We start from the raw sequence: 22,873 nt of genomic DNA, 5'->3' as shown, positions 1-22,873 counted from the left end.
ATTCAGTTTCCCCTTATCTTACAATGAACCTTCCATGTGTATGGTGCCATTCATAGCAAATATACACAATCTGTTCACTGGCTTTGTACCTGTGGAAAAAAATCAATATATTAGCATGTAAAATGGTTTGACCATTGGAAGGATACTGTGTAAGAAACAGGCTACCTTCAGATATACTTCAGTCAGTGCTCCTTCTGCCAATGGCAAAGTTGTAGCCCCCGGGGATAGATTTGCTAAGCAGCAAAACAATTTTTCACATTTTCTTAAAGAATTCACAGTTCTGAGTTTAACAGTGAGCTCTAGACTTTGAATTGGAAAAGCAGTTATTTCATTAAAAGTTGAAAACGATGCTGTCTGGAAAGTGCAAAGAAGTACGTTATTCTGAGAAAAATAGTCAGAAAGCTTAGGAAAACTGCCATGAAAACAGATGAAATCATGAAGAATTATGTAAATCAAAAAATCAAATACTGTTTGGGATGGCAGGCAATGCGAGAGAAAGAATTTAGGACCAGAATTCTTAATCATGGGTTTTTTTGAGCTAAACATATGAGTGATTGTTGAGGAGAAAGGTATGTCTTTGAAGACATTTTAAGTACAGTTAATTAGTGCAGTGACATTGTAGATGTCCCATTCCTTAGAAGTTTCTTATGTGCTGCCTATATGGAGATATGCCCTTATTGAAGGACTATGTGTTGTGGTATGGGCAATGTAAGCCAAAAAGCCAGGTCAGTGCAATGGAATATTCAGTGTTGTAGAATTTAGGCTCCTTGTTCCTGGCTCCCAACCTACCACACTACACATAAACTCTATGAAGTCACCTTTTGTGGTCAGAAATGTTTGAAGACTGGGTAGGAAGACTGAAGAGCATGTGGCAGCAACTCTCGAGCTCACTTGGCAGTTGTCCCATGTCAGCTGTCAGAAATAATGAAGTGTGTGCTCACCTACAGCGAAACAGATACTGAAACAAATTTCTACCATGGGAGGTAAAAATGCTTTAAACCTCAGTGAGGTACAGCTGGTATTTCATCATTCATTAAATTATAGTAAGACTCATGTATAATAATTTTTTCTGTGAACTTTTTACTAAACATATATCTGTGTAATATTCTCATATAAGGTGATTGTGCCGCTCTGCTCTGCACTGGGGCAGCCTCACCTGGAATATTGTGGCAGTTTTGGGCACCACAATATAAGAAAGATATTATACCATTAGAGAGTGTCCAAAGAAGGGCAATGAAGATGGCGAAGGGCCTTGAGGGGAAGCCGTGTGAGGAGCAGCTGAGGGCACTTGGTCTGTTCAACTGGAGGAGACTGAGGGGAGACCTCACTGCAGTTACAACTTCCTCATGAGGGGAAGAGGAGGGGCAGGCACTGATCTCTGCTCTGTGCTGACCAGAGACAGGACCAAGGGAATGACCTGAAGTTGTGTCAGGGGAGGTTTAGGTTGGGTATTAGGAAAAGGTTCTTCCCCCAGAGGGTGGTTGGGCACTGAACAGGCTCCCCAGGGCAGTGGTCACAGCACCAAGCCTGTCAGAGTTCAAGAAGCATTTGGAGGATACTCTCAGGCCCATGGTGTGACTCTTGGGGATGGTCCTGTGCAGGGCCAGTTGTACTCAATGATCCTTATGGGTCCCTTCCAATTCAGGATATTCTGTGATAAGAACCTGTTGGGCTACATTTTGAAGAGATTCTCTGATGGCTTTGTCATTCATCTGATGTAATGGCAGTTTGATTTCCTTTTTTAGTTTCTTGCTAATTCAAAGCCTTTTATTGCTCTGCTCTAAAAATTTCATTAATTTGTCTGTTGCTGCCTTTTATAGTCTCTAAAGAATGTCAGACTTGGTGTGAGAAATGCACCCACTGCAGGGAGATGATGCAGTAACTGCTCTCCTAAAGACTCAGCTGCACATTCACTCTTTTCTCAGGATTGCTTTTGGAAGTGCTCCCTACAGAGCAACATGTGGAAAAAACAGGCAAATGTGCCTCTGTTTCAGAGGCAAGAGCTGATTGCTGGTGGTTGTAGCTGCTGCCTTCTCACCAAAGTGAGGTTTAGTAGAGCAATGTGACAGTAGGACTGTTTTCCCCACTGGGAACTACTGCTAGTTGTTTATAAATGTTTGTCTTTTCTCCTTCTGAGAGCTTCTTTCTTTCATGCAGTAGGAAGAAAACAGCATTTGCATCTTGAATTTACTATTCAAGTCAAATTTGTCAGACTGGTGCTGTTCATTTTCCATGTGATGAATTGCTTGTAAGCTGCAAAACAACTGACAGTAATTTTCAAAACACCAGAGTGACTAAAGAAGTGAGACCAATAAATAAAAAGAATAAAATCTTAACATAATTTAAAAGCTAAATTGAAAGTAGCCTTGTAAAGGTATAAAAAGAATCCTTCAGCTCTCATCTATTCCTTTGTGCTAGCTGTTGTAGTCTCCCTAGATGAGATATCCCACCCTTTTCAAGCAATCCTTGTATTTACAGAGATGAAATGGTGTGAGCTATTTGTTGTGAATCTGCAGCAAAAGCTGCTCTACTTCGTGATTCATAATGAAAATATTCCTGCCCTTTCCAAATGCTAGAAGGGCACCCTCTGTGCAGAAGCTGATAGCAATGTGTTTTGTTTCTGTTGACATATTGTGCTTTGTCCACTTGGGCAGCAGGAGATGTGTAGGTGTTTATTTTCCTCTTCTGCTGTAAGTGTGAAAAATGCTGGCAGGCTTTTTCCTGGTTAAGTTTCAGGACAGTAACTGGGCAGTAGAATGTGAGCTGGTAGTGACTGAGCATGTAATCAAATATTTTTGCTTTCTTGGCCAGGTAAAATGCAAGGGAAATTTTGAAAAAAAAAAAAAAAAAGAGAATAACTGGGTGGACAGACTCTTCCAAGGAGTCCATAAGAAAAACTGGCACCGTGGATCTGTGTGTTTTTGCAGGGCTATGGTTTCTACATATTCAAAAGCCAAATTTATTCATGCACATGACCTATTGTGATAGGTTAGTCTCTTAACCAGGCAATATATAAATAAGGGAATACAGTCTCTTCACATTGTGCAATTGAACCTGTTTGCATTTGATAGTTATGGTTGTGAAGGTAAGCTTGAAAAATGGAATGATGAGTCAACCTTCTTGGAAGAGGGAATTTAGTTTCTTTCTTTCCTCCTTACTTTCTCATGAGTTCCCCCAGGGTATTTGACTTTGCTAGAATGGGTTACTGTGGAAGTACCAGTCACCTTAGATATAAATAGTGAGAACAGAAATTTCCTCTCCATTAATCAAGTTTTTACTTTTCAGGAAGGGAATGAGGTAGTTGTAACAGGTCAGACTGTGGTCTAAAGTTGAGGTGACACAGTGCAAGGAAACACAGAATATTTTTGCAGGTTACCAGCTTTGCTGTGCCTGTCACCATAAGGCCTGTTTCTTAACACCTCTTCTGGTGCTTATTTCGAGACAATGAGGTCATCAAATGGTATCTAAGGCTGAGAACTGAATCCTAGAGATAAAGAGTTTGAATGTAGATATGTAGATAAAATACATCCCCACAGTTATTTTTATGGTTTTTTACAGTTACGTTTATGGATCTAAATAAAATGCAAGATCACTTCTTTTACTTTCTGCAACAGTCAGTTTGAGGTCTGATTTGACCAAGAGGGGTGTGATTTGTACTCTGCTGCAGAGTAGCATCCCATTCTGTTTTCCCTTTCAGAGGAATGGTGTGACTGCTGAGGTCTCCACATGTCAATGTACAGGCCGGAACAGTCGCTCATGTGACCACTGAAATAAAGGGAACCCAAAAAACTCTTTATTGTTGAACTCAAGCTTTATTGTCTTGGTCTAGTAGTAGTTTGGCTTCTCCAGGGGGATTAAGCTGTGCAGTTGCAGAAGTGTGGAAGGTTTTAACTAATGATATATTAGGAATCTAGCGAAATGTCTGAGTGAGTGGACACAGTCAGGACCTTAATGTATTGAGTGGTTTATCAGTGCAGTGAATTCAATCCTTTTAGCCTTTTATACAGAAAATACAAAGCTTGAGAGGGTTATTAGTGAAGCACTAATGAAATCTAGCAAACCATGCACATGTCTGCAAAGTATAAGGTAAAAACCAGTAAAGTTCATTTTTGAAGTTCTCAGCAAGATGGTGCTGTGAAAGACACAGCTAAATGGACAATGGCAGACAAAATTAAAGGCTCTGGAGCTCAGAGACAGATAACATCTTACTTAGCTCTATGTAGCAGATTTTTGACCATCTCTTCCCAAATGACTAAGTAAGTCTGGTCTATCAAGTGGGATGATAAAAAGAGATGGATGCTAGATCTAGTCATTTTAATTACCTGGATTTGTTCCATTGAAATGTGGTTGCCAGGATATTGTTGCCTGAGTTATATAGAAGACAAATGCAGATGCTATATTCCTGCTTGTACAGAGGATGACAACATTTTTGCAAAGTTTTCCCATTTGAGCATTTCTCATGCCATTCAAAAACACTGTTTAAATAGTCATAGCTGTGTACTTGAGGTGTGGCATTATCTCCTCTTCTCAACGTGAACAAAGAAATTACTCTGTATGTGAAGAATCCATCTCAGATGAAAGAAACAAGAGAGACCTCAGCAAGGTAAGGGATTAAATCTGAGACAGGTATTTTCATTTTATTTCTGGCTTTACACTTGTGTAGATCAGATCAACTGAGCATACTGCTCCACCAGATCTCACTTTTATAGGCTAATATAGGATTATACAAGGACTACATTGGACTAGGATAGTTCAGGCTGCTTATTCAGGTGACTTGCCTTGCAAGGATTTATAAAACTGTGAGCCCCACTCACCATAGTCTGGAGTGTGACATACCAGTACTAAGGCAGCACTAGCCCAGCAATGGCAGCACAAAGCTAATTAAGTTATTGCAATGCCCAGACCATCTTCAGCATCTCACTTAAAGCTGGCTTAGCTCTGTTTGGTCTAGAGCATTAGGACTGGACATGTTCAAAAGAGGACTTTCTAAAAAGTCAATAAATGACTTTGAGTTCGTAGGGAAGAGAGTAAATTTGCTCCTGCAGGGTAAACATGCAGTTATCCCAGAGAAGACAGCAGATGGGTTCAACAGCTAATAGGCTTAAAAAGAGCATCTGCAGTTTTTTTCTTCCTTCCCTTCCTTAAAATTGCATGTATAGGTTATCTGAGTGTAGAACACATGTGGGTTTCTTTAATCATCTCTGAATGATTGAAAAGAGCATAAAATGTATCTTCAGGATAGAAAACATTGAACTATTTTTCAGTAATTTGGCTTAGGGTCTGGATACACACTTGGGACAGATTTCAGTGACTCTAGATTTCTCCTGGCTTATAATTAATTCTCGTGTTGCTGAAGGCTTTTTGGGGTGTTTGGGGTCTTTTCCCCTTTTTGTTAAATGTTTCATCAGTAAAACATTCCATAATCCTGTTTGTGAAATATGTTAACTTGTGATCAGGATTTCTGTTAACTCCAGGTCCTTTCCTGTGAACAATGTCTGCTTAACATTCCTCCTTTGCATACAGTATAATTGTTCTCTCATGGATATGCAAACAACCCTTCTGCCCCCCTCCTTGTTCCTCTGCCTTGCAAGAGTTAAATCATTCTATCAGTCACTAGAATTGTTCTAAAATTCCTATGATTTGCCTAAGAAGTAACATCTTATTAGCCCCAGTGACAGCATGGGTGACAGCTCCCAGTTTCCTGTTTGGTTCCACTTAGGTTTTATGCACCCACTTTTAAGCAGTTGTTTAGTAAAACTTCTTTTTTTAAAACAGTACTTGTTGCACCCCATGTCTAATTGATTTATAAGAACAGTGTTCCTGACAAAATATTAGAATTCCTCTTAAAAACAGAGCATATGAAATCCAGTGGATTGTAGGTTGGTCTAGATAAACAGGGGGACAGAACATGAAAACTGTAAGTAAACTCTTACCATTTATTTCTCTGCAGGTGAGTAGAATCCCAGTCAGTCATTATATAACCAAATTTACCTGTGATAACATGTCACCAAAATATACAAGCAAATTAAGGTGTACACAAAAGGCAAGGCAATTTTACCATGCTAAGAAGGGACATGAGGTGGTCTCTGGTAACCACACTTGATATAGAATTACATTTTGTCCAAAGGCATCTTTAGATTTCTGACTGAAGTGTTAAAAAAGTGGATAGCAAAATGTCAAGTAACTATTAAGTCACTCTTAGAAGGAAAATAATCCTAAGCTTTATTTGAGGAAATCTTGTAACTTTTCAAATAGTGCTTTTATTTTATGACATTTTCTTGTTTATGTGGCACTGATCTGATAGGTGAATCATTTTGTTGTTCTATAGTGCAAGCATAGTTTGGTTTTAATCATGCTGATACTTACTTTCATTCTTGGCCTAAGAAATAAACTGGAATTCACTGTATGTTTTAGCAAACAATAGATATTTGGATGAGGTACCTCACAACTTAATGCTTATAAGGCTTTAAACAAACAATCTGTTCTCCAATTGTTCCACAAATGTGATTATACTCTTCTTGTTCAGGCTTTTGTTAGACTCCTGAGCCCACAGGCAGTGGCTTCCAAGGATTTTACTATGCACTGACACGCTTTCCTCCTTTGGCTCTGGCATTTTTCCTCTGCTGCTGCTTCACAGTAGTAGGAATCTAAATCCCATCTGTTTGGGAAACATCCTGAATGTTTAGTTTTCTGTCTTGTTTGAGGGCAAGTAACTGACTAACAAATTCCTCACATTGCTCCGTGGATATGTTGTCTAAGGGTTACAGTTAACCTCTTCCAAAAATGCTAGAAGCGATACAAGAAATTATAGTTTTCAGGGAGTCTTAAAACAACATGAAGCTTTATTATAAAGGCATGAAAAATATCCAATTTCAACAACAACAAAAAAAAAAATCTTCCTTTTGTCTATGTCTTCTCTCATCTGCCTGAAACATTCAGGGGGCCGAAAGATGTTCATGAACCTCTGTTATAATATTTCTCTTCTATACCCTGGAGTTCATCCACCAACCCTGACTAGGTTTCTGCTCCTCACCTTGCCTGTTTTGTATTGTTTTCCTTTTCCAGTTTTGTGAAGATTATGCTGGTCTCTTCTTTGTTTCTGTGGACTTAGTCATGACTCATGACTTCTTCCCAAGAGACTCCATCTCTTTTTTTTTTTTCCCTTGTTTAAGGAAGACTCCCAAATGCAATTCCTCAGGAGGATAATAATAGCAGCTCTTTCTAACTCTAGCCAACATCATAAATATTTATTTTTTCAGTCGGAGCAGAAAAGACATTTCAGTGTTTTCCATTGTTCCTGGCTTGGTGAATATATGCTCTACTAGCAGAAAAAAACCCAACTTTTTCTATGGATACAGCAACTTTCATAGCAATACTGTGGTATGAACTGGTACACACATATAACAGTTCCACAAATCATTACATATGTTCCATTGACTTCCACTTAATTTGCATGTGTGCACATGGTTTGTGGTAAAAAATGTAAGCTTAAGAGAAGCTTAAAAAATGCTTTCTAAGCAGTCTTTTTTGCTTGTCATTAATTTATTACCTTTTTTGTTTTCAATCCATGATGCAAGAACATGATGCACTTCAGTCTGGCTGGATTCCTGTTGGTGAGAAGGCTCATTGCCACAAATCAAAGGAATTTGAATAGAATTTGATATGTCAAATTCAAATTACAGTCACTCTGCTCCCGTTTAACTGGCTGCCAAATTTGGATTTGAGAGGAATGTTCTCCAGAGCGCACAGATTACCTGTTGTTCAGTTGCTGTGTGCAGTTCTATTGTTTCCCTGCCAGGTTATGTTTAGAGGGTTTTATTTGTTTCAGGTGGTGGTGCTTCTTGCCCCTGCCTTTCCCTTCCCTTTCAGATCCAGGCTGCCAATGTGTAACTGCAGGAGAGCAGGGCCCAGGCAGGGGCTGAATTGCAGCTCCTCCTCTTTCTTTCTCTTTCCTGTATAATTGAGTTGTAACTGGCTATTTTGATTTTCATTTCAGAACACAAAAGATTCTTTTCTTGTTCCAGATTTGAATGAATCCCTATGAAATTCAAGCCAATCAAATTCTACTGAAGTTGCAATAAAAGCCCAGTGCAGTTTCAGACTATTTATGTAGCTACATCTAGCTCTAGCTAATGCATCCTTACCAAGGGAAAAGCATGGAGTTATACTGAGCACTGGCTTAGCCACACATATTTACTGATCTCTCTACCTTGTAAAATTGTATGGGATTTGTACATGCTCATTTAAGATTTGATTTTTATTTTTTTTTTAAGATGACAAGCTGATAAAAGGAGATTTTATGTCTTAGTTTGCCTGATATCAAATAATTGTGCATATTCTCTTCTGTAGCTGAAATAGCTTTTCTGCATTTTATCCTATTGACTGAATGGCTCCCAATTCATGCTGATCTTTCACAATTGTTTGCTTTTTACTGAAGGTTTTCAGAGCTTTGTTTCAGCTGGATGTAAACTCAGTCACTATAAGAAACCACGTGTGAAAAGGGAAATCGGAGTTAAAGGGCTTTTTAATGTGTTTTGGGTTACAAAATGTTATCTAAATAGAAATACATTTGAATCAATTGGGAAAAACATCTTTGCCAGACACAGCTTTCCTTTTTTCATTTGCAAAGAAAGCAGAACAGCAATAGCTGTGTAAGCAAATACCAATACATATTTTTATGTGATCAGACCTTGAGGAGCTGATAAGAAAATGCAACAATCCAGCACAGATTCAGGAGTACAAGGATGAGCAGCCTTGCTAGTTTTCAGAAACTAAAACTGGAAACAAGTCTAAGAAATGTAAATGTGAAGAGCGTGTAAGTCTTCGAATAAAACAGAATGAGCATAGTTGTTTGGGGTTTTTGTTGAGAGGCATCAAAGCAGGACAGAAAGCAAGTTTTAAAAAGTTTATCAGAAGGTTTTATCCAACTGTGCATTTCCCCAAAGAGGGATCAAATACTGGAGTGAACAAGCAGCACTTTGAAGCCTGAGATTTCAATGTGCTGGAGCAGAGTGCTTTTTGTTGGGGTTCTCTGGACAAAACTTTCAAAAATTATAATTGCTTCTATTCAAAATTGCAACCACATGGTTTTCCAAGAGGACTAAGAATTCAAAAGAAGGGATTAAAAAATCAGCAGGTTTTATTTACCTCTGTGCAATTGTTATTTTCCCTGGCTTTTTTCTCAATAAGAAATTAGGATTGATGTTTGTGAATCAGGTAAACAAAGGTTTTGGTGGCTTTTTTTATTTTCTGTTTTTTAATTTCTGAGTTAATACCTCACCTTACAAACCTGTCTGAAAGGGTTTTTTTATGGACTACACTTAATTGTATAAACTGACTTTTATAGAGAAACATATTTTTAGGTAAATGCCTTTGGTATGTGGTATTTCACACTTGTAACTGAGTGTAAAAAGTACTTTATGAACCTTTTTAAAGTCATATGAGTAATCACATGCAAATTGCAGCCTGGAGCTGCATAAATGTAAGTTGTATTGCTTGAATATTTTAATGACATTAATTAACAACAACAATAAAAAGGATTATGATGTGATACCAAGACCATGTCACAATACTGTTAAAACAGCTTTAAAAATATTGCAATTCAGAACCTTTTGGCTTGTGGCATAACTAATATCTGGCATAAATGGTTCTGATATGAAAGACCACCAAGGGGGTTCTGAGGATGAGGACAAGAGTGAGAGTTATTTTATTGTATTTAGATTGAGGAATAAACCAATAAAAACTAATTTTCTTGCTGTCTTAAGCACGTTCCTTTATCCCATGCAGTTAAATGCTTTCTAGAATTAATAAAACTGTTTCTAAGAAATACTGTTTTCAGTGCAGGAAGAGGAGTGAAGATTGTCAAGAAGAGTATTCTCCTTGAGGAAATAACTGTTTTTCAATCTCTGTATTGTTTCAAAAGAAAAATGTCATCTTAGTGTAAAATTAAGGGGGGAGGGAAGAAATATGTCAAGTAAATGAAGTTATAAGTGCATTTGCATAGTCTGGAGCAACAGCTTGAAAAAGGGTGATTTGTATTTCAACCTCAGGCTCCCTGAAATGCCAGAATTCCACAGCTCTATCATTTGCCTCTCTCACAGTGTCATGCAACTCAGCACTTTTTCTGTGAATTGGCTATTTTACAGTTGATACCCCTTCTTGTTTTATTTCTCCATTATCCAGCTCTTCCCACAAAGACCAGGTGATTGAATTAATTGTGTTGTACTGTAGCCAGACTTCAAGGGCAAGGGAAACCAGCAACCAGATGTCATAAGATTCAACTCTTGAGCTGATTTTGAAAAGGATGCAGGCAGCTAGGAGAAACACATGGCTTTTCTGGAAAATAGAAACACTGTGAAGTCATGAGATGGTCTCCAGAAACAGTGGGAGCATTTCTAGGAAAAAGGAATGCTGCAGTCATTTTTCCTAACTGAAGCAATCCTCTGCAAATGCAACTAATAATGTCAGTCAAGAGCAAATGATGAAGCAATACTGAATATTTTCCTTCCTTCTCCTGGTCAAAGCTATGCAGCTTGGTCTAGAGAAAACATTTGTTTGGGAAAATCTACATCACTGCCACCTCCATCACTGTGTGGAGGATTGGAGCATGGTTTTGTCCATGCTGTGTTTACATTCCTTATAGTGCACTGTTCAGGGGATCTGAGCCCATCTGTGTGTGAATCCCAGTCAGGGTGGAAGAAGGGGCTTCAGAAGCCAAGCTGCTGCCAGCTGTTCTCATCCTGCTGGTAAAAGCCCAGATGTTCCCATGAACATCTGTGGGATAGGGGGTAAAAAGTGGATTGGTTTCAGCCTGCCCTGTTAGATGTCTATTATAAAATTAGAACAGCTGTTTCCACTCTGTTCCAACCCTACTGGAGGGAGAAAGAGAAAACAAGAACTCATTCCATTCTGGGACTGTCAGGAGAACTGAGCACCTGTCGGTGTTGGTATCCTGTGCTAAAATATCCACTTCAGAGCATGACACTGTGGCACTCCCAGGTGCAGCACAGTGATATATCACACTGACCATTTCTTTTATTGCTAAACTTTGCTACAATGGCAGCATCAGAACGCTCCTGGATCATTGCTGCAGCTTTATTCCTCTGAGCATCAAGTACAGGATATGTAAATCCTTTTCCCACTTAATGGTTGGGCCTTTCAGGAAAGATAAGCAGGAAGAAATACATAGGACTGTTTTCTGCTGCCCCTCACCTTGAAACTGGACAAACCTTTAATAAATGTGAGGAGAACAAAATATGAGCTATATTATAAAGAAGAAAATAAATATTGTCTGTGAGCTGTAAAGCATCCTGCAGGGTAACAGAATGTAAAAATGCATAATTACAGGATATGTTTAAACATAATCATACTTTTCTGCCTGTATTCTGAGCCAAAATTGCTGGATTCAGGGTTAATTAATATGCTTAACATTTAGTTAAACCCTCTTCATCCCAGGATCACAGTATCTCATCTACGTTACTGGATTCTCACATCTTCAAATAATATTGGAATTGTTTTGGGTTTGTCTTGGATTTTTTTTTTTTTATGTTATGAGATAATAGGTGAAAGAAAGGCCTGAAACTGTTGTGGATGAAGATTCTATGTTTTAAATAAAGCAAACACTATCTCAAAAAGCAGAATCACTTGATCTGGTGGTTTAAACACAGCACTGGTGAGTGTTTTGTTGCCTTATTGCAGTATGACATGATTCAACTCAAAATGTGTATTTCCTAGTAAAAGCACATCAGTCTCTTGTTTTGGGAAAGTTCAGTATACACAAGGTAACAATGATTTTTATATAAATATATACATTTTTATATAAATATAGGTTAGGGTACCTGCTCATCAGATTTTTTTGGTGTTGAATTTCTTTATGCAAGACTCCTGTTAGGCTTAACATTCCTTTTAAAAGAACAGATAAACACTTACTTTTTATAATTCTGTGAATATGTGTATAAAAAATAGAAAATATTGCTCATAATTTTAAAAAACCTAACAAACCTGAGTTTGCTGGCATTTTTGAACAAAACCACTTCTGTCTTTTAGAACTAGGACATTCATCTTGAAGAGAATCTTAGGAAGAGAACATGCAGAAAAATAGGTCACTGGTTTCTCATTAATAAACACCCACCAGGAAAATGTGATCAGACTCAAGTGCGGGAACAAATGTAGAGAGGAGTTATCAGGTTTTAGATTTGAGGTGAAAAGGATACAATCTAGATCAGAGGGAAGGATAAAAAGGGCAGTGTGGAAGGAGCAGGCAAAGAAAATATAATTTTAGAGTCTCATGTATGTCAATACTGGTATATCCTTGCAACAAGTCAGAAAACTGTGTTTTGGGCAGTTCTGGAAGCATGACAAAAATGCAATGTGATTTAGGGGCTATCTGGGAAGAAAAACTCACTGGAAATGCATCCTTTTAAATGAATGCAAAGGATGAAGCACCAGTCCTCTGCCCAACAGCTACTTCTATGTGAAGCTACAAAAAAGTGGAATAAACGATTCTATTAATCCCAGCTTTCTTCTTGCACTGCTTTGATGCAGACAAACATTTAGCTATGTACATATGGTGATACTGAATATGCATAATCAATTAATGTTGTATTCTGAAACTGCAAAACTCTTAGCACCTGCCTGGTAGAAATGTGTTATTTGAGTGAGACTTTTAGAAAAAATTTAAAATTGGGTAGCTCCAAAGAGACAAGCAAAAGTCATAGTTGCATCCCCAAATTGAATCCCCTTTCTGTAAAACATCAAGTTACTTCCTTAAAATCTTCCTAAAATGTTCTTACATGTATTTAGCCTATATAACAAATTTTGCCCCCTTTTTTTTTTTTTGGAAACAGTTGAACCATGCTGGCTGAAAATCAACATTTTGAAGCCAAACACTTTAACAGAAATGATGACAATTCTGTCAGATCTCAAATAACTGCAAAGCTGCAGTGTTGCAATAGGAAGTGACAGACAATTTTATCTACAGGCATTCCTATTGATACTCTTTTTTTTTGCTTTTTAAAGTGCACTACCTTAAAATTCTCTACGGAAAAGTACAAAGACATGAACCAGCTGATGAACCCTGCAACAGTCTGACAGCAATCATCCAGTCAACAGAAATGTATGTTAAAGCTTTTCTCTAAAATTCTACTGGTAGAGGTGCAATAAATTTTCTGTCCATATTTTTTTTCACAAGCTACTTGGAAACTTCAGAATAAATGAAAAAAAAAATAAAATTCTGGCATTGAAAACAAGTATTAACCAAAATCAGTCTCTGATCACAGTTTATACTTATTTTTACTTTCTGCTGTAGGAATGGAGAGCAATTACAGTGTCCCTAATAAAAGTTTCCCGCTTTGCTTCCTGATAAATTTATTTTTACCATGTGGTAAATGTACTCTTCACCCTGCAAATAATTCTTAAAGCCTTAAGGCTGTTAATTGGGTCTGCAAGAATTCTGGATCAATATGGGTAGGGGATATGCAGGTATCAAGTTTCACGTGTGATTAAGAATCATTATTTAGGATTAATTCAGCAAGAGCATTCCAGCTTAAACCCTTTTTAAAAAGTCTGTCTTGCATCTTTTTCCTAAGAAAAGTCATGCTTTTCTTTCTGTGGATTAAAGTATCTTCTTGCAATATTTTAATTGTCCATTTTTTTAGGCTGGACTATGATAAGAAGTCCAAATTCAATATGAATTCTGAATTCAGGGAGAAGTATAACTTTTACTATCTTGGCCTAGATTACTTTGCAGCAGCAGTCCACTTGTATTTCAGATAGCTGTAGTATGCATGTACCTCCATGTGGAAGGAGAAGCCTGCCATCCTTTGGAATTTTTTTTTTCCTAATTCTTCATTTCTGTCTAACTTCTCCCAGACAAGGTAAGATAGAGATTAGTCACTGTGATTTTTAACCTCTTCAGCTTTCCGAAAACATCCCCTGAAAAGTTATGTTCAAACTTCATCACTCCTCTTTTTCTGGAATCCTTCTATTGTAGATCCCATTTTAACCCCCTTACCCCCCCAAAATCAAAACACAAAATGAGCTCTGATGGGATCTGTTCTATATGGATAATTACTCACCCAGTGCCATGACTGTGTCAAATCTTCTGGATTATTTTCTTTCGTTGAAAACCTTTTCCTTTTTTTTTTTCCCCCTTAAAAATATTAAAACTAACAGTGCATTTTTTTTTTCATTTGGGTCATCTTCCCAAACAGTTTTCCTGTAGAACACAGGACAATCATGTAACAATGTATTAAACACACTGCTTGCACATGTGCTAAGGTTTCAATTACTATTAACAGAAATTAGGGCTGAACCTCAGAAAACAGTTAATTAGAGGAAATCAAATGCATCCATGACCTTGGAAGACTCCATGTGTGCTAAAAAATATTTGATATATTTAGCTTCTTGGCAGGCTAGATTTTAAGGGCATGGAAACAGGGTAACTTCCTTGCCCACAAAGGTTTAAATTTCTGATACTGTTTTGCTTTCCCTTAAGCTATTATAAACATCCTAATATGGTGCTTTATTGGAACTTCATTTTTAAAACCACTTTCTAAAAGGGAGGAAGAAGAAAAAAAAAATAAGACATGAATATGAGAAATGAAAATGCAATGGTTGCTGCAGATGCTTTGTGTAAGATTTGTCCTGAAAGACTTGGCCATTTAAACTGTGTTTGTCAGTTTGGATCATTTTATAGATGATCTGGCAATGAATGCTAGAAAACAAGTTGGCATTTTATTTCTTGGACTCTGCCTGTTTCTCATATAGAGATTATTAGCTGGCTATTTTTAGACTGAGAAAAATGTTAGCTTTAAAAATAAAAAGGCTCATTAAGGCTTAATGAGTAGGGTTCTTGCAGGCACTTGGAGTACTTCTTCCTGAAGTCTCAAGTCTTTCTGTGTAACATGGACTAGTTTAGAGGATCATCTGTACCTCAAAGCATGCCCTCAAAGCAAACTTTATTTACACTCTCGTCAACATAGATGTTTTCTTTAGGATGGCTGGGCTCCAGCATCCACCTCCTTGCCTTGTTCTGCAGGCTCTGCAATTGAATATTCTTTAATTTAACATTTCTGATTCATGTGCAGTGCTTTTCTTTTGCTGCAGAAAGTTGGAAGCAAATCCCCTGCCTTCCAGAAGACTCATGTAGAAAAGCTGCTGCATAAATGTTATTAAAGTGCCATAAAGTTTTGTTCCATTTTGCATAAATGATCCAGCACAGCTGCTCAGCTGACTGGCAGAGTGAGTATTGACTTAATATCATCCTGTTGAACCAGCATCCATTTTAGTTCAGTTATTCTGGATTCCATTTGGGATTTAGTATTTAGCAGAGTGAGTCCCAGATGGGGAAATTTTACTGCATGTTTTGCCTTGTATTTTTTTTTGTTTCATGTATTTACTGATCAGACTTGTTGTTATATTTGGGTTTTTTTCTCCTCTCTGCATGAAGCTGGCAGATAAGAATTCCATACATGAAGGAGATTTGCATAACGGGTGCCAGCAGGGGAGAAAAGGTGACTTGGGTTTTGTGTGCACTATAATGCTAACAACATACAAGCCAGAAAACCCACAGAGAACACAAATCTCATGCAAGACTAAATATTTAAATTAGCAAAAAAATTCTCTGTAAGAAAGTGAAGGGGCATAGCAAAAATTTGACATAAATCTTAACGCTGTTAACTAGTTTTTCCATACAGTTGAGAAATAAGATGATGAGAACGGCTAATTCTGTTGATTCCATAAACAAAATTCCCAGTGCTCATTGTTATTTTCGAGGTGGACCTGACATTGACAGAGATGCATTCTAGATGTGGTGGGACAAAAGTCTTAACTGATAAAAATCCTTTGGGGGTGGTTTGAAAATGAAATATGAAAGCTTGTGCCATAGAACTCCAGTTTTAAGTGCAAATATTATCACTTCTGCTGCAAATTTTTCTCCTGCCTGATGAATAATCTTTATACTTTAGTCACCAAATAAAAAATAGAGCCTGTAATCATGACTCATCATTATGGATGGTGAGTATGTATGGGCAGAAAGGATAACAAGCAACATTTTAATGCAGTGCATTTTAAAGTCCTGAAACAGAAAATCTTCAAAGACAATAATAATTTAAAAAAGTAGTAAATCTCAAAAAATAGGAATTCTCAAAAACACCTACAACTATTTCTACCCAAAAAAGCCATTTGAGTAAAAGTTTTTGTATCCCATTCTGCCCAATTAAAGCTAAAACTAGAAAAAAACTACTGTGGCAAGATCACTTGTCTGCTGTTGCTCAGACAAAACTTGCACTTAAAATTGATTGTGCCCCAAAAGTGAAGTCCCTGGATGAAATCTTACCTACACTTCAGCCCCAGAGGCAGAACTCTTCATTATTTCAGTAAGATAAGGATTTTAGTGCTTGTGTTTATCTCTTCAAAGGCACAAGTAAAAATCTTTTAACTTGGGGAGCCCAACTCATGAAAACTTGGCATTGGTATGTCCTGCACGACTGCTTTCCTAAGTCACAGAGCCATGAAAACCAAGAAAATGGGAACTCAACTGATGTGAGAGGGGCATATCCCACCACCAAGCCATATGTAACCCCAGAGAACTACATCTAGCTACTCTGAAATACTTCAGAATATTTATAAGAGAATGATTTTATGCCATTCCTGGGGAATACAGCACCAAAATAGTGGCAACATAAATATGTTGTGTTATGGGGGGGTGGCCAGCCACCTGCATTAGAATGTTTTAAAAGCAGCAGGTATCACCTGATCTTAAAAAACAGAGCTAACAAATGAAATTTTTTTTCTTATATGGTACATGTTGCTATGCATTCTTTATACAATTTTAGCAAGCTAGCTAAAATAATTAAATTTTAGATGCTAATATTTCCTCATTCAAAAATGTAGATTTTTTTAGCTAGCAAGTTTCACTTTTGTCTGGCCTGAGGTCTTTGACCTTAAAGAAATCTCTGGGCAAAGCACCTGCCAAAGCATTGAGCGTGCTATAGGATAGACTATACAAGCAGTTTCAGGAGCTGAAGATTGATGGAAGCATTGTTTTCCCCTTCTTGTGATTACCTCCAGGGTCCTTCTGTGTCCCTAAATACCACAGAAACAGCAGGGGTTCTGTTTGTGGTTGGGCCAAGCAAACAGAACCAAAACTCTGTCACTGTAGGTTTCTCCCATAGCAGGGGCAATAGCTTAAATCTACTTTACAAGCTACTGGCTTCACCAGGTTTTTGGGAACTTGAAAATCTTTTGAGACCTCCATTTCTTGGCTAAATTTGGCCAACAGTGATTATAGGATGCTAGGCCAATGAACAACCAACTTAAGCAAAAAGTTTTCTTTCCCAGAGGACAGTAGTGCTAAAAGGCAGTAAACAACTTGTTCTTGCCCAAACTGGCTTCAAAGCAGTTGTTGCTATGATGGGGATGAATACAGATTTAACAGAAACACAACTTCTGTTGTAGACAAATGAAATATTTGACACTTGTGGCCTAGATATTTTGAGAAAATAAAACTGAAAAATGGTGAATTACAGATGCTAGTAAAAATTCTGTAGCTGCAGAGAACTAGATGGAAGATTGAAACCATGCTGAGTCACAAGAGTCTACTTCAGAACTTGAGTTTGTGGGTAATAAAATAGTAATTCAAGGAGATGAAAGGAGGTCTGTTAGAATGCCTTGTCAGAGAGCCAGTAATGGTGCAAAGGACTGTCAGTGGACAGTGGGCATCAAAACCTGAAATGAGATTTGGAAAACCTACTCCCATTATGTTGGGGCCAAGCTTAAATGCAAATGTTAGAGAAGTTTTTCAGAACCTTTTTTTACTGTCGATTTTGGGAACTAAGAATATCTTAAGTGTGGAATAATTTTTTCCTTATATTACAGGACTGTGCTAAATTGCCATCAAGTCATCTTTGCCCTCTTCTACCAGCATCCTCATGTTGCCATGCATGACTTCCCTATGGTGTTGCCATGCATGACTTCCCTATGGAGTGTGCTTTCCAAATCAAACCACCAAATCCTTAGTTTCTCTTGTGTGATCTCTTTCTACCTCACTGCTCTTCTTTCAAAAGGAAGTTTATCATTGTTTGCTCCTTTCTCCTAAAATAGTCCTGATATATCCCCTCCAAACTTACTATCCAATAATTTTACAAAATCTGCTGCAATTTTTTGACATTTCCCACCCTCTTCTCTCTTGTCTCCAGTTGTGAAAGGTTATTTGGACAGGGTTTGGCTTGCTTATATTTAATAAATTTACAGCACCTGGCATAAGCAGAACTCTTAGTTAGGACCCATTGTAATACTTATAAATAAATAGTCTGAGTTGGCTAAAGGGCTGGATTAAGATCTGTGTCTGTTTTAGAGCTGAGAGCTCTGAATCACATGCACGTGACTCCTCTGCAGGTACCTGCATATAGTGTGGTAAATGTTTTGGGTTTATTTTCCCTCTTCATGCCCCATTTGTAGCTACACTCTCTCATGGGATGCAAGCAACTTCTGTGGACTTCAAGAGGAATTATTCCTACTCTGCAAGTGGAGAGCAGAGCCCATAAACTGGACTGAAGCCAACGTTCTTTAAAAGTTCACATGCCTTGTATTTGCTCTCTAATTTAGACTCCTTCTGACCAAACAAAGAGGGAGGGAGAGGGAGAGGAATGAAAAATAGTAGCATCTGTGTCAGTAAAAAATTCTAAGGGTTAACATAACATGATGTAAACTGTTTCATCTGTTCTTCCTACTTGCCTGTTTTAATCAGAAACGAGTAAGTAGAGCTTATATGCGCTGAACTTGAAGAATGCTAATGGGATGTCTGCATCCTGTTGTACTCACAGTACTTATGCCAGAATAGGAAAGCCTTTAATTCTGTAATTCTCTGAGGTAAGAAAGGCTTTCTGAAGAGTTACTTTAAATTTAAACTCTCATTCTAATGTTAGGCAGCCTGTTGGATCTCTGAGTTAAAAATTGCTTCGACTTTAGTTACTAGAGCCAGATGTAACATTGACCTTAAATGGTAAAAGCTCCCCAGAGTGAAGAGAGGCTGGCCTCAGGGAAAAAGAGGAATAACTCAAGTTTTAGGTAAGTCATCTCTATAACGGAGAATAAGCTCTTTTTCAGCCGTGAAGCAGAACGGAACCATGTTTCCTCCTTAAAGGTACAGTACCTTGTTGTTGGGATACCGAGGGGCTGGTTCTTTTCACCTTTTCTCCCCCACCCTCTTCAAATTCTACCTCAGATTTTAGCTGCTTAAAAACTGGGTGTAGTTAGTGGAAGCTCTCTCTTCGTACATGCTGTTTGGGAGTGTACAAGAATGAAGGCGAAAAAGCTGTATTAATTACGCCGAGACTTGATTAATAAAGGTACGTAGTCAGTAATTCAGGGCGACCTGATTCACAGATACTGTAGCTGTATTGTTAACCAATAGAGAGTCTTAGTGAGGAGCAATACATGTTAGAGAGAAAGAGATATGTCACAGATGGCTCTTTTTATCTTTTTTTTTTTTAAATTGTATGACTTCCCTTCTCATATGCTTCTAACAGTGCCAGAGTGGTTCACGTTGATGGGTTACCTACTCATCTGGAACTTATCTGTTATAAAACCATTTCCAGAGCCATTTCTCTATGCAATGTGTGTTTGGTTTTAATCCTGTTAGATATAAATTAAGACCATGAAGTTGTGACTAATTGGAATGCTGTACAGAAAAAAAACAAACCCACCCTCATATGTTAAAGCATGTTTGCTTTAGTGTAGAAAATCTCGTTGTTTACTTTCCTTGATATTTCGGTCTCCAGTTTTATCTGTGCTATTTGGTAGGTACCCTGCAATGAAGTGCATCTTATTTTCTCGGCAAATTAAAACACTTTTTTTTTACTAATATGTATGTTAAGGTCTTTTTTTCCTCCAGACAGCAGCGTGTAAACAACATGAAAGAATGAGATCAGTGCAAGGAAATGATAGCTGAAATGGAAGACTTAGTTTCTGTTACTAACTCATATTAGTAGCAGTTTGTGTAAGGGAGTTGATTTTTCACGTCTATGTAGCATGGCTTCATCTGGTGAACAGTTCTCTGCAAGCAGTAATGAATTTCCATCTGTGCAGAATGATTAGACAGTAGTTTTTAGTTTATGCTGTGCAAAGACTGGGTGAATTTAGACTTCTGAGCATAGACAGTGTTCTGTGAGTGCTGACAGTTACTGCATTTGTATTTGATTTGGTAAATGTTGTGCATGCTTTAAAGAAAGTTTACTTCATCCAGCTTCAAGAGAATGTGACAGAGGCATCTTACTCATTAAAGCATTTCAGATTTTGTTGCAAAACTTGTAATAGGTTTCCTTTTATTTTTCTCTGGACTACCGTTAGTGCACAGCTCAGTACTTTTAGGTTAATATTCTATCTGACCTTTGTGTTTTAAATCAACAATTATATCCCATATCAGCAATTATACTGAACTTGGAGCTTGATAATCTAATGATACAACTCATAGAAATCTAAGTTTATTGGAACCAACAGTAGAAATTAAAAATCACTCCAGTGTATTTATTCTTGTATTTAATAGCCTCCAAAGGCCCTTGTTCTGATTTGCTTGTCTTGCATGTGTTACTTTACTTGTAATGTTTTATGCACCCCTTCGACTTGAGCGAGGATGTATAACTTTAGATGGTGTTTTAGAAGGTGCTCAAGTTTTATCTGTGTTAACTCCTCCAAGTCTGAACCAGTTATATGTTTTTAATATATGATATCTTGTGGCATTTCAGCAACTATTGTTCTTATTCCATACAATTCTTTTTTATTTTGTAACTTTAATGTAGGGTATAGTGCCTATATGCAAATTTACCTTCAGTGAAGATATTATGATGACAGTAACTGTAATTTAATGCAAAAACTACAAGTTGCTTATTTGTACATAGTGAAAATTGTGTGTTAACATCAGTACTGTGAAAAGTACCTGGGATTATCAATGTATTTGACTTATAAAAATCCATCTGCCTTACATCCTTCTGGATTAAGTTCTGAATTATCTGTGGACATAAAACTTGTACACCTCCTCGCTTCCTATCTTTTTACATGTCTGAGTCAGTTTTAATAACTATAGATCTATTTATCTGGGACCAAAACAGTGGAATTTGGGAATTTTCTAGCAGCCAGATTCATAGCTCCAGGGTTTAGCACCAGCCTTTTCCATCCTCCTTTGGATCAGTCTGCTTCCTGACAGCTTTTGAGGATAGTATGGTGTCAAATAACTTTTTGAAAAACTGGATAAGACAAAGTATGGCAAGTGAGGTGTAGGGAGTTGGTACTGAGAAGAGATTGATGTGAAAGCTTCTCCTTTCAGGGGTCATATGTATATGTTCTGGAGTTCTCTTGTCTTGTCTATTTGCTGTCCTTAGAGAAGTGTGTAAGTCCAGGAAAAAGAAGCATCAAATGGCTTATGAGTGGAAGGGGAAAGAAAATGCTTACTGTTTCAAGGTTTGTGGGTTATTTAAAGATCTGGGGGATTTGTGGGCAGAGAGAGATCTCTTCTGTCCTAACTTGCAGCCTTCCTGTAAACTAAGCAGATTTTCCTTGTGATGTGTTCTCTGCTTGTGCTTCCTTTGAAAAGTGGGTCAAAGAGATGTTTTGGATCTCAGTATCACTGACAGAAAGGAAATCTGAGTGGGTGATGGATCTGTGTAAGCTTATAAACCAGTGACTCAAGGCATGAATTACTGCTTAGGTACATGTGTAATGGTATGCTGTGGAGAACCAAGACTGTGACTTAGGGTAGTGCTCTGAAATAATCAGCTTCCCTCCCTGGAAAGTGTTTCCTAAGAATTCTGAAAAGGAGAAAGGGATTTGATATATGACCAATAAGACTTGTAGCCTTGGGTTTTGTTGGAGAGCTTGGCCTCAAAAAGCATCCCTGGATTTAATTCTCTGAAGTAAATAGATGTAATAATTTTTTTCTCTTTATTTCCTAACTTTAGTTTATTTAAATGTGCCTATCCTTAATCTTACAATCTGAAAAATAATTTGAGAAATTCCATTTTACTCAGGAATTGCCAAATGTATTAAATATCTGAAAGATTTAAACAACAACAATGACCACCACAAGCCCTAACTAATAGCTTTTACCTGCCCTTAAAATGCACGAAACACAAAGTCTTTAGGGATCACAAGTCACTGGGGACCCGTAGTGCTGTAGATATGATCATCTGTGGGTTTAGAAAAGTAAGGCCTGTAGAACATGATCTTTTTTAATGCTGACCCAGATTGCTGGGAGCGGGGAGGATGAGAGGAGCAGGGAAGGAAACATGCAAACCTGCCAGCTAACGTATGGCAAGTGTCCACGCAAACCTGAAAGGTTTTTTCCCCAACTAATGCTAAAGCATGTTCTCTTGTGTTTTGTCATGATACAAATTTATACTTCAGAATCGGTGTTGTCCCCTAATTTACCTGTAAATACACTTGGTGATTGTCCAAACAGACCTACTGTCTAATGGCTATGAAACAGAGTTCACTGGGCTAGGTACTGCAATCTCTGCAAAGAGAAAAGGGGTTGAAAAGTTGGTATAACAAACTCCCATTTTATGTGGGAGTTGCACACTCTTGTCTTACCCATTGTAATGTTTTGCACCCTGGAAATGGATACACAATAGAAAATCTGTGCTGCTGGGTCAAGTACACCCATTGCTTTGGGGTAGGTGTTTGCCTTCTGGGTAACATCATTGCTGTTTGTAGAATTCTGCAGAATGTTTTGTAGTGCTGAAATTATACATGGGGAGTTTGGCTCTGAGCCTCTGCTTTTGAAATCATCAACAAAGTTTCCATTGATTTCAGTGGTGACAGAGCAGGCTGTCAGTGAATACCTCAAAGGTAAAGACTACGTTAGTTAGCAGGAAAGTGT

The 22,873-nt window shown here is 37.8% G+C and overlaps 1 protein-coding gene across 13 annotated transcripts in view; it reads left to right on the top strand.

The window, feature by feature from the left end:
• The window catches only part of IRAG1 (inositol 1,4,5-triphosphate receptor associated 1), a 105,362-nt gene that overhangs the window by 19,975 nt on the left and 62,514 nt on the right, over positions 1-22,873 (top strand). For 3 of the 13 annotated variants that reach the window (XM_051803891.1, XM_051803892.1, XM_051803880.1), the window contains exon 1: positions 18,646-19,068. The exons of 4 other annotated variants lie outside the window; for them this stretch is intronic. The gene's annotated coding sequence lies outside the window, so the exon portion shown is untranslated. 6 more of the 13 variants (XM_051803894.1, XM_051803893.1, XM_051803888.1 and 3 more) reach the window with 5 other exon arrangements.

The sequence above is a fragment of the Manacus candei genome, unplaced genomic scaffold (assembly GCF_025592945.1).
Source record: "Manacus candei isolate 608988 ecotype Guabito, Panama unplaced genomic scaffold, ASM2559294v1 h1tg000060l, whole genome shotgun sequence".
In the NCBI taxonomy this organism is placed as follows: domain Eukaryota; kingdom Metazoa; phylum Chordata; class Aves; order Passeriformes; family Pipridae; genus Manacus; species Manacus candei.
Note: the sequence above shows the minus strand (reverse complement) of the source record. Positions and strands in the feature narration are given on the sequence as shown.